Source organism: Ctenocephalides felis, unplaced genomic scaffold, assembly GCF_003426905.1.
Source record: "Ctenocephalides felis isolate EL2017-DRISC unplaced genomic scaffold, ASM342690v1 CF-g0.4_SCAFFOLD_01886, whole genome shotgun sequence".
Lineage (NCBI taxonomy): Eukaryota > Metazoa > Arthropoda > Insecta > Siphonaptera > Pulicidae > Ctenocephalides > Ctenocephalides felis.
In genome coordinates this window covers 175,672,559-175,686,885 of record NW_020538040.1, presented here as the reverse complement: position 1 = coordinate 175,686,885, position 14,327 = coordinate 175,672,559, and positions in this window count along the sequence as shown.

Below are 14,327 nucleotides of genomic sequence, written 5' to 3'. Positions count from 1 at the left end.
TAGAACAATTATTCTATAACATTATTAAAATAATTAAAACTATATTAAAAGGTCAGTGGTTGTTTTTTGGTTTTGTGATGATATTATTATAAGATATATTGTAGATATGTATTTCATTTCATTGGAAATTCTGTTTGAGATCTATATTTTCAAGGAAATATTGATACTTTAGATCTATATTATCAAGAAAAAATTGACATTTTAAATCTACATTTTTAATGGAAAACTGGTAACACTCCAATACTGAAGTAAAACCAGGAGTCAAAGCTCCTACCACTGATCCACGAACAACCCTTTATGCATTATTTGAATACAAAACGTCTTATATTCATATGCCACTTAATATTACATACAATTGAACTATTATACATCATTCATAGATTATTTATAAACCATAAGCATGCCAAAGAGAGAAACTAAATAAGTTCTTTGGCACTTGGCCAAAAATTTTGATTACTTTTCATACCAAATATTGTGAGTGGCATAATAAGTATTTAGGTTCAAATAAATTTCGTAATTATTTCTAACAAGTTTAATGCCTTCGGAAATATATTTTTAGTTCTGCGTTCAGTAGTGTCTTGTAATATGTCAGTCGGTAGCTAGACAGATCTATCTATAATCTGCCCATTCGTCTATTTTAGACTTTGCAAAGTTCCTAGTGACAAAAGTGATTTCAATTTCCCGGGAATAAACGGAGAAATTTCCACAAAATTATATGCATAATGTAAATATCAAGTCGAGAAAATATTTATTTCAATGTACCGCAAATATCATTATTGACAAGAATTTGTTGCAATTGTTATGCGAGAAAATCGATTATGAAATTAATTGTTATGCGAGGAAATCTATTATGAAACATTGTTTTTGAGTTGAAGGAGTTGTGATATTTCTATATCATATATTGTTTGCCTATTGTTTTTTTTAATAATAATTCTTAGTATTATTTCTATTTATTTGTTTTTATTATTATTATATAGTTAGTTTTTTTTTCTTTATTTTACATTATAAATTTACTTAGATTATGTTCTCACTATAGCTTTAGAATACTTACATTATTATTATTGTTACATGCAAATTCAATAAAAACTGCATACTATATGTATATGTTGTCCACAATCCACAATCATAGTATACGAATGGAAGACATTTATATTTTTCAACATCGATCAAACGTGTTCTATGAGCTGTGATGCTATCGTACATTCTAAACTTTTTTCCTAATTATTTTTTTCGAGAGGGCAACCCAATGGTCAACCATTAATTTTTCTTATGTGTAGGCTATATATTTTAGAGTAAGTATATCTAATTGTTTTGGCGTATATGTGTTGCAGCAGTGCCCATGAATAGCGACATTCACTTAAGATCATATTTGAGACCTATAACCTCAAGTGGAATTTTGATACCATACTGCTTGATATCGAGCAGTATTAGATTGTGCTAGCTTGCATTCTTGACCGTTACACAATGACGTGCTCGGAAGAGAAACATAATCTTTTTTTTTTAATATTGAAGAAAAATTATTTTTTTAGGTTCTTAAATTTATATTACTTTAAAAAGAAATCTAATTTAGTGAACTTAAGTTGGTTTATTTATTCTTTAAGTTACTGTTTTCTAATTTGTGATTACTTTTTTCTTAATTTTCATTATTTTTTGAAAATGTTCTTTTTTGTCTGTATTATTAATCAAAATTATACATTATTATATGAATTTTATATCGAAATTTGTAGCATATTTTTCTTCTCATAGTAAACTCTCATTTCTTGCATTTGCAATATTTTTAAATATATGTTTGTGTTTTTGTTTTTTAAGCTTATTTTGTTCTTATTTAATTTATTTATTATCTGAACATTGGAATGTGATTTTTTGTTACATGATAAATTCAATAATTTTATATATCCTGAAACTTTTCTCTTCGTTTAATATATTTTTTGCCATACTCCTCTTACTCCTTGATTCAGTTTTATTTTTCAAACTTTTTAACTACCTAATTATTTTGATGTCCATATTCTTTAAGATTTTATTCGATTTTTGCGGTTATTTTTTTATTAGCTAAACTATATATTTATAGAACATTAATAAATAGAGTGAAATATCATTCTGGGTAAGATTTAAATATACTTGCATTGTTGTAATTGTTTTATATGAGACTTAAAACGTATTAAGTTCCTACTAAAAGATTCTCTTGAATAATACATCTAAAGAAGTGTGTATTTTAGTAATTACTTCATAAGTATGCGTATTTTGTTCTAACCTTGTACAAAAAATGTTCAACAATGGGCTCTGCCTTAATGTAAAGAAACTAGAACTACACTAAAAAAAGTCACACACACACACACACACACACACACACACACATATATATATATATATGTACTGTGTCAAGCATTGCAAGGAATAGTTGGTGTTTTTTGTATATCAAAAATTAAATGAAATTTAAATAAGTTATTAAAGAATGTGTAGTATATAAGTAACTGTTTTTGAAATTACACTGAAGATGAGACACACCATAGTCTCGAAACATCTGTAATCATAAAATAAAGTTGTGTTAAACAAATCTGAGTGCTGTTTTGTTCATATTAAACAATTAATATATATATATATATATATATATATATATATATATATGTATCATAAAATGTTATCAAACAATATAATTTTATTGCATCAGTATACTTGTCCAAATGATTCCACCCATATTATACATATGTGTAGTTTATTTGCCAACCGATAGCCAAAGATACTAAAATAATTATTCTCTAGAATTGAAACTAATCGATAATTCAAATAATCAATTTCAGAAGACTCAAATTGATGAATAGCATGATGGGACTAATGAAACCATTACCCCTGACCTATTCAAACTTTTACCCATTTGCTAAAAAATGCAATCGATAAAACAAGTTTGCATGTGCAAATAGAAACATGCACACATTTTGAATTGTAATACTATCATGAGAAACAACTTGAATAAAATTTAGTTAGCTTTGCTATATGATACTTTGGGAATTGATAAAAAACATGATTAAGACTGATTAATACAAATGTTTATATGACTTCCTAACTGGATAAGAAATAATGTATGTTGTTTCAGTTTGAAGTTTTTAATCAACTTCAATTGGACGACCAGAGCGTTTTTCAACTTTGAGTGATAAATCACCAGAACGAAATTTGGTTGGCCAAATTTTGACACTGCCGTTTTTTTTAAAAGATGCATTTTTGTAAACTTAAGATGCCTGTTTACTTTTGCAGAAATTAAAAAGCAAAATATGATAAAAAAAATATCGGTTTGATTTTCCATACTTCAATTAATGCCAAACGAAATTCATGCAATGGACCAAAAAACTCTTTTTTACTGATGGATATCTAAACTTCCGCAACAAATCTAGAACTCAATTGAAACCATCTAAACCAGTCGTTTCCAACCTTTGCTCTACTAAAAAAATGTGTTGCTTTCCCTTAATTTTTTCAACAATTTAATTTTATAAATACTCAACTGAAATTATCAGACTACAATATAATGTGAAAATATGTATAAAAACCAATTATTTTTTGTTTATTTCTTAATGTTAAAAATTTTGGGTTATTTTGGAAAAAAATATTCAGGAAAAAGGTATACGCGCTCCCCTTAGAACAGCCTGGCGCCCCACAGGTTGGAAACCGCAGACCTAAGCTGAAAACCGCACTTACAATTAGTTTCCAACCTAATATTTATAAGAATTTGAAATGTTCAGAAGCTTAGAGTAAAATGCCAGTGATAATTGCAAACACACACAAGGAATATATAATACGACGATCGTCGAGTACTTACAACATAAATATACAAAAGCAACTCTGTGCTCGCTGTGCGTGAAATGTTATGTAAGATCATAAATAATTATAAGATTTTTTTCCTATACATAAACAATGTGTGCTCGCTCGCTTGATTTTTAAGACGATGGAATAAAATTGGTTTTAATGATCAAACTTATTATATCCAACGTAAGTTTTAAATTTTTTATAGCAATCAGAACTTAACGAGTCCTATGAACTGTTGTGCTGACTTTTTACACGACGTAGCTACTTTATAGATGGCAACCCAAATGGTTTTCCTGGTGAATTTTTATTGATACAGCAATGCCCGGGAAAGATATTTTCACTTTCAGATTGATTAACTTCCCGTAGGGTAAGTTATAGTAATCGTAAAAAATCGAAAATAGTAATTTTTATATATCTTAACGTTTCAAAACGTTTCTGAACATTTTGGCATATCTTAGAAAAAATGGATGTGTGTGTGCGTGTGTGTATGTATGTATGCGCGGATACAATTTTTTGTCGACGATTTCCAGTATACAAAATTTTAATCTTTTTATAAAATTTAATTTTTGGTATGCGAAGATGTCATGTGACACTTTTATAGAATATTTGTATTTTATCATGTTAGTATTAGGAGCTAATTTTCAGACAAAATAGAAATGTTATGGCAAAGCTATGTTACGGTGCTATCTTCGTTTGAATTTTCAGTACATTCAAATTTAAATATTTTCTTTTATTTATTAATTTCTCGTTTTGATTATTTTATCACGAACAATATGACATTTGAATGACATTTCATATTGTTGATCATAAAAACTGATTATTATTGACATACATTACAACTTAAAAAAATGATGTGTATGTAGTATGTGCGTATGTATGCGCGGATACAATTTTTTATCGACTTTCTCGAGAGCACGGATGAACCGAGTTGAATTATTCAAAAAACATTACAAGAAATATACTTCTATTAAATTAATACTTATTCATGATTGTTGGGCGTAGAGATCAAACTAAAATTATTTTCTTATTTGTTATAGACATATAAACAAATAAGTTTTTATACAAGCATTCATCTAATTATCAAGAAGATAAGGCTAAAAATAAGTTATGATTAATATGTTTTTAATAAATTTTATAACGTTTCGAGTTACTAATTGACTCGTCTTTATTGCAAAGTCAAAAAAATAATTGAAACAATATAAAAAACATAAACAATGAACATTCATAATCATAAAATAATATAAAAACTTACAAATTTTGACAGATTTATTAATAACTGTATATTGTTGATCTTCATATTTAAGTTCAGTTTAATTTTGCAAAATATGTATATAATTTTATTTCATAAATATGACAAAAGATGTGTTTAATCTTTTGTTTATTGTTCAAGATTTATTAAAAAAAATTATACATGACCTACTTTTTCAACTTTCCTTAGGGTAAGTTGAATTAATCCAAAAGAACATTGAAAATGAAAATTTTTGGACATCTTAACATTTCAAAACCGTCTGAAAATTTTGGCATACCTTAGAACAATGGATGTATGTGTGCTTGTAAGTGTGTAATATGTATGCATGTGCCAATATAATTTTTCATCGACGTTTTCGAGAGCGTGGATAAATCGATTTCAGTGATTCAAAAAACATTGGTCTACTAATTGATAGCGAAACGTGTTGATTTTATTAATCAAGTTTTTAATTGTCTTTAATAATTGAATGAAGACATGTATAAATACATTTTGGTTGGGATATATATATATATATATATATATATATATATATATTTCTCTGTCCATGTTCTACCTTTTAAATACGAGTTGGTCAATTCGATTTCCTTGTCAGTTGTATTTCTAAATATAGAAGGCCTTGCTATGAGTATAATATAATTTTAAACATTACTTCATAACTTTCTACGGCGAATTTTTCAAACCGCTTGAACGTGTTTTATGGGCGTCAATTTAGGCGTTCGATTAGAATAATTTACTGGTTAAGTGGAAGTTCACGGCGTGGGTTAAGGAACTATGCGTAATGGTTTTGAATAATATACACTTGTGTTTTTATACATATTTGTATTATATTTATACGTTTTCGAGTTATTACTCACAAAAGAAAATATACATCTTAGAATTAGTCAATCGTGTAAACGAAATAAAGAGATAAGCGCTGTGTATTCAAGATATTATGATCAAAACTTATCCCACGTAACGATTTTGTTTTAGATTCCTTTAAATTTTATTTAAATTATATAATTCTATTTAAAATAGAACAAATACAATATGGTCCATATTGCCTTATGCCTAACATTTATATTGATGAACCTATTCTCGAATAACATAACTAGTAAACACCGAGCGGCAGTAGCAATTTGAAATCCACATAGATTCCACGTGAGTGTCACAGCGCTGAATGCAGGCTTGTGGATTTCAGATTGCTACCGCCGCTCAAATCACACTGTGTTTTCTGGGTGGCTATTGTTGAAAAAAGTATTTATCAAAAATAAACTTATTACAGAAGTATAAAACTGTATAAAAATCTCTGATTGTTTTACAACTTCGGAAATGCCATGACACGTATCTTTTTTTGTTTTTCTATTGCCTAGCCAACTCTGCACTCATAGCCAATTTGTGTTGCCACAACACTCCCATGTTATAAGTTTACCGTGGTAATTTAACAAGTTTCAAATAAGTGAATGTCGAAGAATTTATTTGTCAAACCTTGTTTCTTAATATTGGCTCTCAATAGAAGTCACGAAATTGTCAAAAAACTATATCTATAGTTTTTTTACGAGCGTTTAATTCAGTTTTTGGTACTGTCAACGGCTGAAAAATGATATTTTATTTACGATATAAGCGTGATCTTGCCAAAAAATTTGTAGGACCCTGAATTTAATAATTTGTGGATATATGTATTATTATATAACAACGATTCTCTTATTATCCCGCGACGACTTGGTTTTTTGAAACAAAATACTTCAGTTCAAGTGCTCATCGAGTGTTATTTATTTGTATTTATATTTAGACTCTTTTGTAGAGATAAGAAATGTGTATATATCCACGTAGTATTTTAACACATTGTAGATTTAATAATATCTTGTACTATAGTAATACTAGTATTAATGATAAAATAGTAATTAAAATTACTTCACTAGTTTTTACGTATGGTGCGTTTTGTGTGGGATGATTTAATATCCTAATATATTTAGAATTGTCAGAAATCAATTAGATTAAAAGATTGACAAGAAGGAATAAAGTTAATACAAATGCTGAAAAATGTAGAGCTAAGCTTTGTCAAAATATGATAATAGAGATTATTGCAAAAGAAATAAATTTCGAATTTTTAGAACTTTGGTTTTCAAAACCAATGAAAACAGATTAGAAAATCATAAACGAAAAATTAGTTTTTGAAGTAATTAGAATGAATAATACAGGAAGCGCCAAACAACAACTGGAATAACTTATGAAAAAATTTAAAAAATAAAAATAATTCTTCTTACTAAAAAACTAGTGAAGGAAGTTGTAAATGACAATTGCTGTATCATAAATTGCATTTGCAGAAATAAATTATATGACTAATTAATAAAAATAATTATATGAATAATACCATTGCATGACCAAAGAATGTCCTGAATGCATTTTTGTTATATAAACCTCATAAAATCAATATTTGCACTAAGTCTGTCTTTGAAAACTTTATAATCACCCGCAGCAATCATGCATGAAAATGAAAAAAAGAAACAAATGCACTAATTTATAATTAACATCCCATAGCGTATATAATTGCAAAATATTGGAAATGAAAATTTTTGCACATCTTTAAGTTCAAAATGTTTGTGAGCATTTGGCATACCCTAGAGAAAATGGATGTTGTGTGTGTGTAGTATGTGTGTATATAAAATGGATGTTGTGTGTGTGTTGTATGTATGTATATATCTTTGGATACATTATTTTGTCCACGATTTCAAGAGCACGGATCAACCGATTTGAATGATTCAAAATACATTCGATTCCTATTGATGGGAAGACGTGCTACGCCGCGCGATCGTTTTTTAAAAAAATCTTGAATTTTTATTTAATCTTTAAAAAAATTCTATACCTTTAAATATTTTAAATTGCGGTACAAGAATTTTCAGCAACTTGCCTTAAGACACGATGTCACATACCTCTAGTTTAGTGTTTTTATCGTGCATGAATATAAAAAAATCAAATGCATGCACAAATTTAATAGTTATTTAATGTTTTTTAATAAAAACTGATTGCATTATATCAGACATATGTATTTTTAAACTTGATACAAAATTGATTAACATGAATGTGACATAAAAATCCACGGCATGCTCGAACTTTTCATTTAATCTCATCAAATATAATCTGATTACATTATTCTAGATATATGTATTTTTAGACTTGGTATAAAATTGATTATTACCATAACTTCGATAACAAAAAACGCTGAATAATGCTTGAATATGTAATAAATCATCATTATTACATATTACTGTTCCAGAAGTCTATTAATATCTTGTTGAAAGTTTGATAGAATCATTTACTTCAAGGAGAAAGGAGCAGTTAATCGTTAAGAATTTACTGTAAAGGTATTTTTACACCTGACCTGCGCCTGTATTAGTTCAGGAAACGTGCGCTCTTGAACCACGTGCTAATAACCTTGTACCACGTGTTCAGGGTCTAAATGAAATACAATCAAATTTGTTCATATTCGAAAGAATGCTTCTATGTTTGATAGAATATTGGAATCTCTATAATAACACGATGGTTATATTTAAATGGGTCAAGAGAAATCGAATAATTATGGGTGGAACTGGAGATATGTGACGCATTGGTAAAAATAATCCTAACTAACTATAAGTTAAATATACAGATTTAAAGGATTTATACATAAATAAAGAGGCGATTCTGTCGTAAAATTGACCAATGTCATGACAAGACTATGTTACGTAAATTTTTCCATGTAAAATGGTACTAAAAACTGTTAAAATTCTATGTATTTGCTATGCAATCAAGCGTTTTACACATAACTTCTTATATGTTTTATCATGGAACATCACAAAGATGCACTTATGATAAGATTGTGCGTTTTCCAGGTTAGGTTTACTATTTAACACCACTGACTGCACAGCAACCACATATGACAGTTTTTAATACCATTTTGTATGAAAAACGCTACGTAACATAGTCTTATTATAACATTGGTTTATTTTACGGTAGAATCGGCCCCTAAATATATTTTGAGTGGCATTTTTTTAATTTTATGGAATCGCGTTTTATTGTAAATATTTACAGATGTTAATGAGCATATTCTTGGATAACATAGTTATCAGTTACCATGGTAATATAAAATGTTTCAAATAAGTTTATGTTGATCTGGTATTCTCAGTGCACCCATTTATATTAGTTATTATTACATAGTTATGTCATTTGATATTTACAGCATGCCAATAATGCAAGTACAAAAAATTTTCACAGTATCTAGCTGTACAGGATAAATTAAAATAATATGGATATTTAAAATGATGTTTTTGTATGTAACTGGTAGATAACGAACTTATTTATTATGAATAAAGTTGTTATTTATTAAATTTATTAACGTTTATTGAACTTAATAAATCACTACCAAACATAACCTCAACCTCTACACAGATTTTTACATGGTCTTTACTATTTTTGCAATGTTCTTAAGAAGTATTTTATTTTGATTAATCTGGTTTTCTTGAAGTTGGCTCTCAATGTGTTGGTTGTCTCGAAACTTCCAAAAAGCTATATAAATTTTGATTCTGCCAATGGCCGAAAACTAACCTCCAAATTGCACAAATGTGAGAATAACATTAGTTTAACTTCATGCCTATTTTCATAAGGCTTCAGTAGTACCTATTTGAACTGCTCAATGGTATCTCTATATTCATTCTCTATTTCTATAGGTAGTCTCGAAACTTTCAAAAAGAAATATAAATTTTGATAATGTCAATGACTGAAGACTAACCTCCAAATCGCACAAGAATAAAAATAACATTAGTTTGACTTCATGCATATTCTTAAATGCAACGCTTCAGTACATATTTAAATTGCTCAATGTTATCTTTATAGTGCTCATATAGGATAAAACGGGTAACCTATGACACTTATTGTTACATTTTGAACTAAATAAGGGTGACCTTGCCGAGAATGGACTTTTTAATTTCTAAGAGAACGTCAAAAAGCTATGTCTATGTTTTATATGAATCTTTGATACCGGCAACTTCTGAAAACTAACCTTCAAATTGCTTCAGTACATTTTTGAACTGCTCAATGTTATCACTATAATGGTATAAAACAGGTAACCGAGAAGAGATAATGGACTTATAATAGCATTTTGAACGAAATAAGGGTGAGAATGGACTATTTAATTTCTAAAAGATTGTCTAAAATTTATACTTATAGTATTTATAAGTGCGTTTATTTAAATTTTTTAATGGCTGAAAATAACCTCAAAATAGCACAAATGTCAAAATAACAATAGACTGACTTCACACATGTTTTATTTTTCAATGCCAAGCATCAATAGCTATTATTTTGAACTGTTTATCTTCATATATAGGATAAAATAGTCAACCAAGAATAGCTATTGGACTTCTTATAACATTTTAAATGAAATATGTGTGACCTTGCCAAGAATAGACTCCTTAAAGTCTAAAAGAATTTAAAATCTTACCTTATTTCACCACGTTGTCCACTTGCACCTCGATCCTCCTTGAAATTAAAACTGCAATCAAAACCACATAAATTCACAAACTCACAACACAGATGTATAAATACGTCAGTACAGTTACTTTCTCAGTAATGAAGTATTAGCACAGTTATAAGTAAATGCACCCGGTATGCAATTTCGAAAACCAGAGAACCACTTGTGACGTCAAACCGCGAGTCTTATAAGGCGAAACGAGTTAGGAATAAATTCTTAGTCCGATTAAATGGTAAGATTTAGATACAAAAATAATAGGAAATAAATTTTGAATATTACTTAAGTGCAAAATCATTGAACAAAAAAAAACTTGATCTTCGTTTGTTTTTTTTATTTGACAGATCAAATTTGGGTTACTGCATGGGAACAGAATGCGAATTGTGTTTTATACAATTGATAAGAGATTTATTACTTTATTTTTTTTTTTCACTGATAATCGCGTCGCGTAAGATTGTGGCAAATAGTCGTACGGCAGACTTTATACTAAAGCGCGGAGTACCTATGCCGCTACGGTATCACTAAACTCATATACATGTAATACGATGTTTCTCAAAGTTACATTGTATTTTAGGAAATATGATCGAACATCTCGTATAAAATTTAATGCTTGATTTGCGTTTAATAATCATTATAGAACCGTTTTCTGAGTTTTAGTAAAGATCACACTCTAAAAATATGCACTTCATTTTGTTCTTTTCTGAAGACACTTTCTGGATTTTTATGAAACTTTGCATGGCGATAGAGTTGATAGTTACAACAAACGCCTTAAACTATTATAAGCCAATGGCAAATGGTTAAATTAAAAAAACAACTTAATATTTTTAATAATAGACCGCACGCAATACGTACACGTAAAGTATTTCATATTAATATATCTTGGTAGCTCAGTGCTTATAATTTGGTAGCTCAGTTGTTAATAATTATAGTTATTATTACTATAAAAATTATTGCAATATTCAACTATTTAAACATGAAAATAAATTAAAAAATACTGTTTGCGCCAAAATAAAATATGTGACATTTTTTTTTATTTGCATAGTTTTATTGTCAATCAAAATAATATACATTTTTTAAGACAATATGCTGGGTGTTAATGAATTTAAGAGATTATCTCCTATGAGATATCTCTTTTTTTATTTCTTGACATTTTATTTAAGATCGTATGGCCATTTTTTTTCAATCTTCGTGTGGGATATTCCTCGCTTAATTCTTTTAAACATATGTTTGGGTGACCTGGTAGTTTTTCGTGATATTTTTTGCTCCTTTCTTTTATCATTTCATTAATGATTTTTATTTTTAGGTCATTATGTAGGGTGTCATTTGTAACATACCAGGGTGCGTTCACAATGCATCTTAAAATTTTCGATTGCGCTATTTGTATGTTTTTTATATTTGAATTGCTAGCGCACGCCCATAGCTCAATTCCGTATGTCCAGATTGGGAGTATCCCATAATATGACATTGGGAATATAAATAAAAGAGGATCAATCCAAAATCACTATCGCAAATAATGATATCAATTGAACAATTTTTGACGGTATTTGAACCCGATTATTTTTAACTCTCCTATCTATAAATCCGAACACAAAAAGTAGGAGCAAGTGCTTAAACTCACTGAGATTCCTAGGCATATTAATATAAAAACACTGTACGTATAGAGACTATTTTTCAAAATTTTAATTAATATTTATAATTAAACCACTATTCATAGGACTATAATATTTTAAGATGTTTGGTTTAAATGTCAACTCTACCACTATACGAAATTTTATTACAGACCCAGAAGAGTAAACCTGAGGTACCCCTTGATGTGAGAAAAAACTTGAAAATATTTTCTACTCACATACAGTTATTATTAAATTATTATTAGAGCACTAAGGGTTATTTTATTTCTTATTCATAAGAAGGTAATAAGTAGATAGAATGTTATAATACTGAAAAATATTTTTACAACTTGTCAGTGATTTAAGAGTGAATATGATGCATAGGGCTTTCTTTTAATTTTGAATAGATACTTTAGAGATGAACGCCAAAATTGAATGCCGTAGAATAAAAGTTGGAGTAATTGATTGAAATAAGACACTTCAAACTAAATATAAGAGTTTTTAACATATTGATGAATAACATAACATGTTATTCATCATTGGCCCACATATGGTTATCATAATTCCAATGTTCATAAATGTGAATTCCTAAAAATTTGGAAACGGCATAACGTTAATTAGTCATGTTTCTAACTGAATTACTTTTTATTGTATTATACGTATTGTAGTACAAAAAAGTGTTCTGAACTCACTTCGTAGGAATCAATAAAAAATATATGTTCCAGTTTTTGTTTACAATGTAGATGAACAATATATACATTTTTTGTGTATCGTGAATAAAAGTTTTGTGCCTTTTATGAATAAATACATTTTCAATATTTGTATATTAAAGTATTGCAATAATTGCACATTCCAAATCTGTGCCTCTGTGATTTCTAAAGTAGATCAAGCATTTTATCAATTCGGCGTACAGCTTTTCCAAAAAACAAAAAATCATTGAACGTTGTAATCTATTTATATCACTGACCTATTAGTATACTTCCATTATTATCAGTTACTGGTACTTGGAATGTTCTATTTTTTGAATCATCAATTGGAAAGCACTGGATTTTATTATACAAGTGCACAAGTCGATAGATATATATGTGAGACGCGTAGCTTCGCTGTGTTAACATGTATTTCGTGATTTTGGATGTGGCGTTGGGAGTAGTCGCGAGGCGTGCGTAGCATACGAGCAAATATTGAAATTTTTAACAAACTATATAATTTATTATTAGTAGAAGATCTCGTATTTTACGTGTTATGGACTTTGCTAATTCAAATTAACTGGAACGTCCGGCGATATGCGAATCGAACCTGATTATATAGATTTTTTTTATTATTCACTACTATATTTACAACTGTCCAGGTGAGGACATTTAGTAAATTTGTTGATTTACAATTGCCAGCCGTAATAGGAGCATTGTATATTATAATAATTATAGAGAATTTAAACATATTTATTTATTTTATTTATTTATGCACACTATTAGATACACATATATAAATATATAGCCCACACATAAGAAAAAAGAATGGTTGACCTCAGGGTTGCCTTCTTAGGTCGAAAACTTAGTAAGTGCGGTTTTCAGCAATTTTTAGGTTTTCTGACGTAGTTCAAATGTAAAATACATTTTCTTGATTGATAGTAGGTTGTTTAGATGTCCAAAAGTGAATAGAGTTTTTTGATTCATTGCCTAGTTTTCGTTTGGTGTTGATTGATAGATGGACAAACAAATAGATTTTTTTGACATATTTTGTTTCTTTATTTCTGCAAAGATAAAAAAGCATCTTTTCTAATTTATTTTCAATAGCAATCAGAATATAATACTACCATATAAACTATTTCAACTCAATCACCATGCAGAGTTATATCAAAATCCAAGAAGAGTAAACCTTAAGTTCACCTTGTCAGAAATGCAGTGCCAAAATTTAATAAATACACCATTGAGATAAACAGGAACTCATAATCAAATATACCAAAATGCAAAATATTGAGCTACTGGGTTCGATATCAACCTTGGCCAGCTCGATATCAACCTTGGCCAGCTCGATATCAAGCAGCGTGATATCAAATTTTTCCATGAAGTTATAGATTTTAAATATCCTTAGTTTTTTAATGGGCATTGCTGCAACTTATGTATGACAACACTACTAGATACACATATCTAAAATATATAGCCTACACAGAAGAAAGAAGAGTGGTCGACTCTGGGTT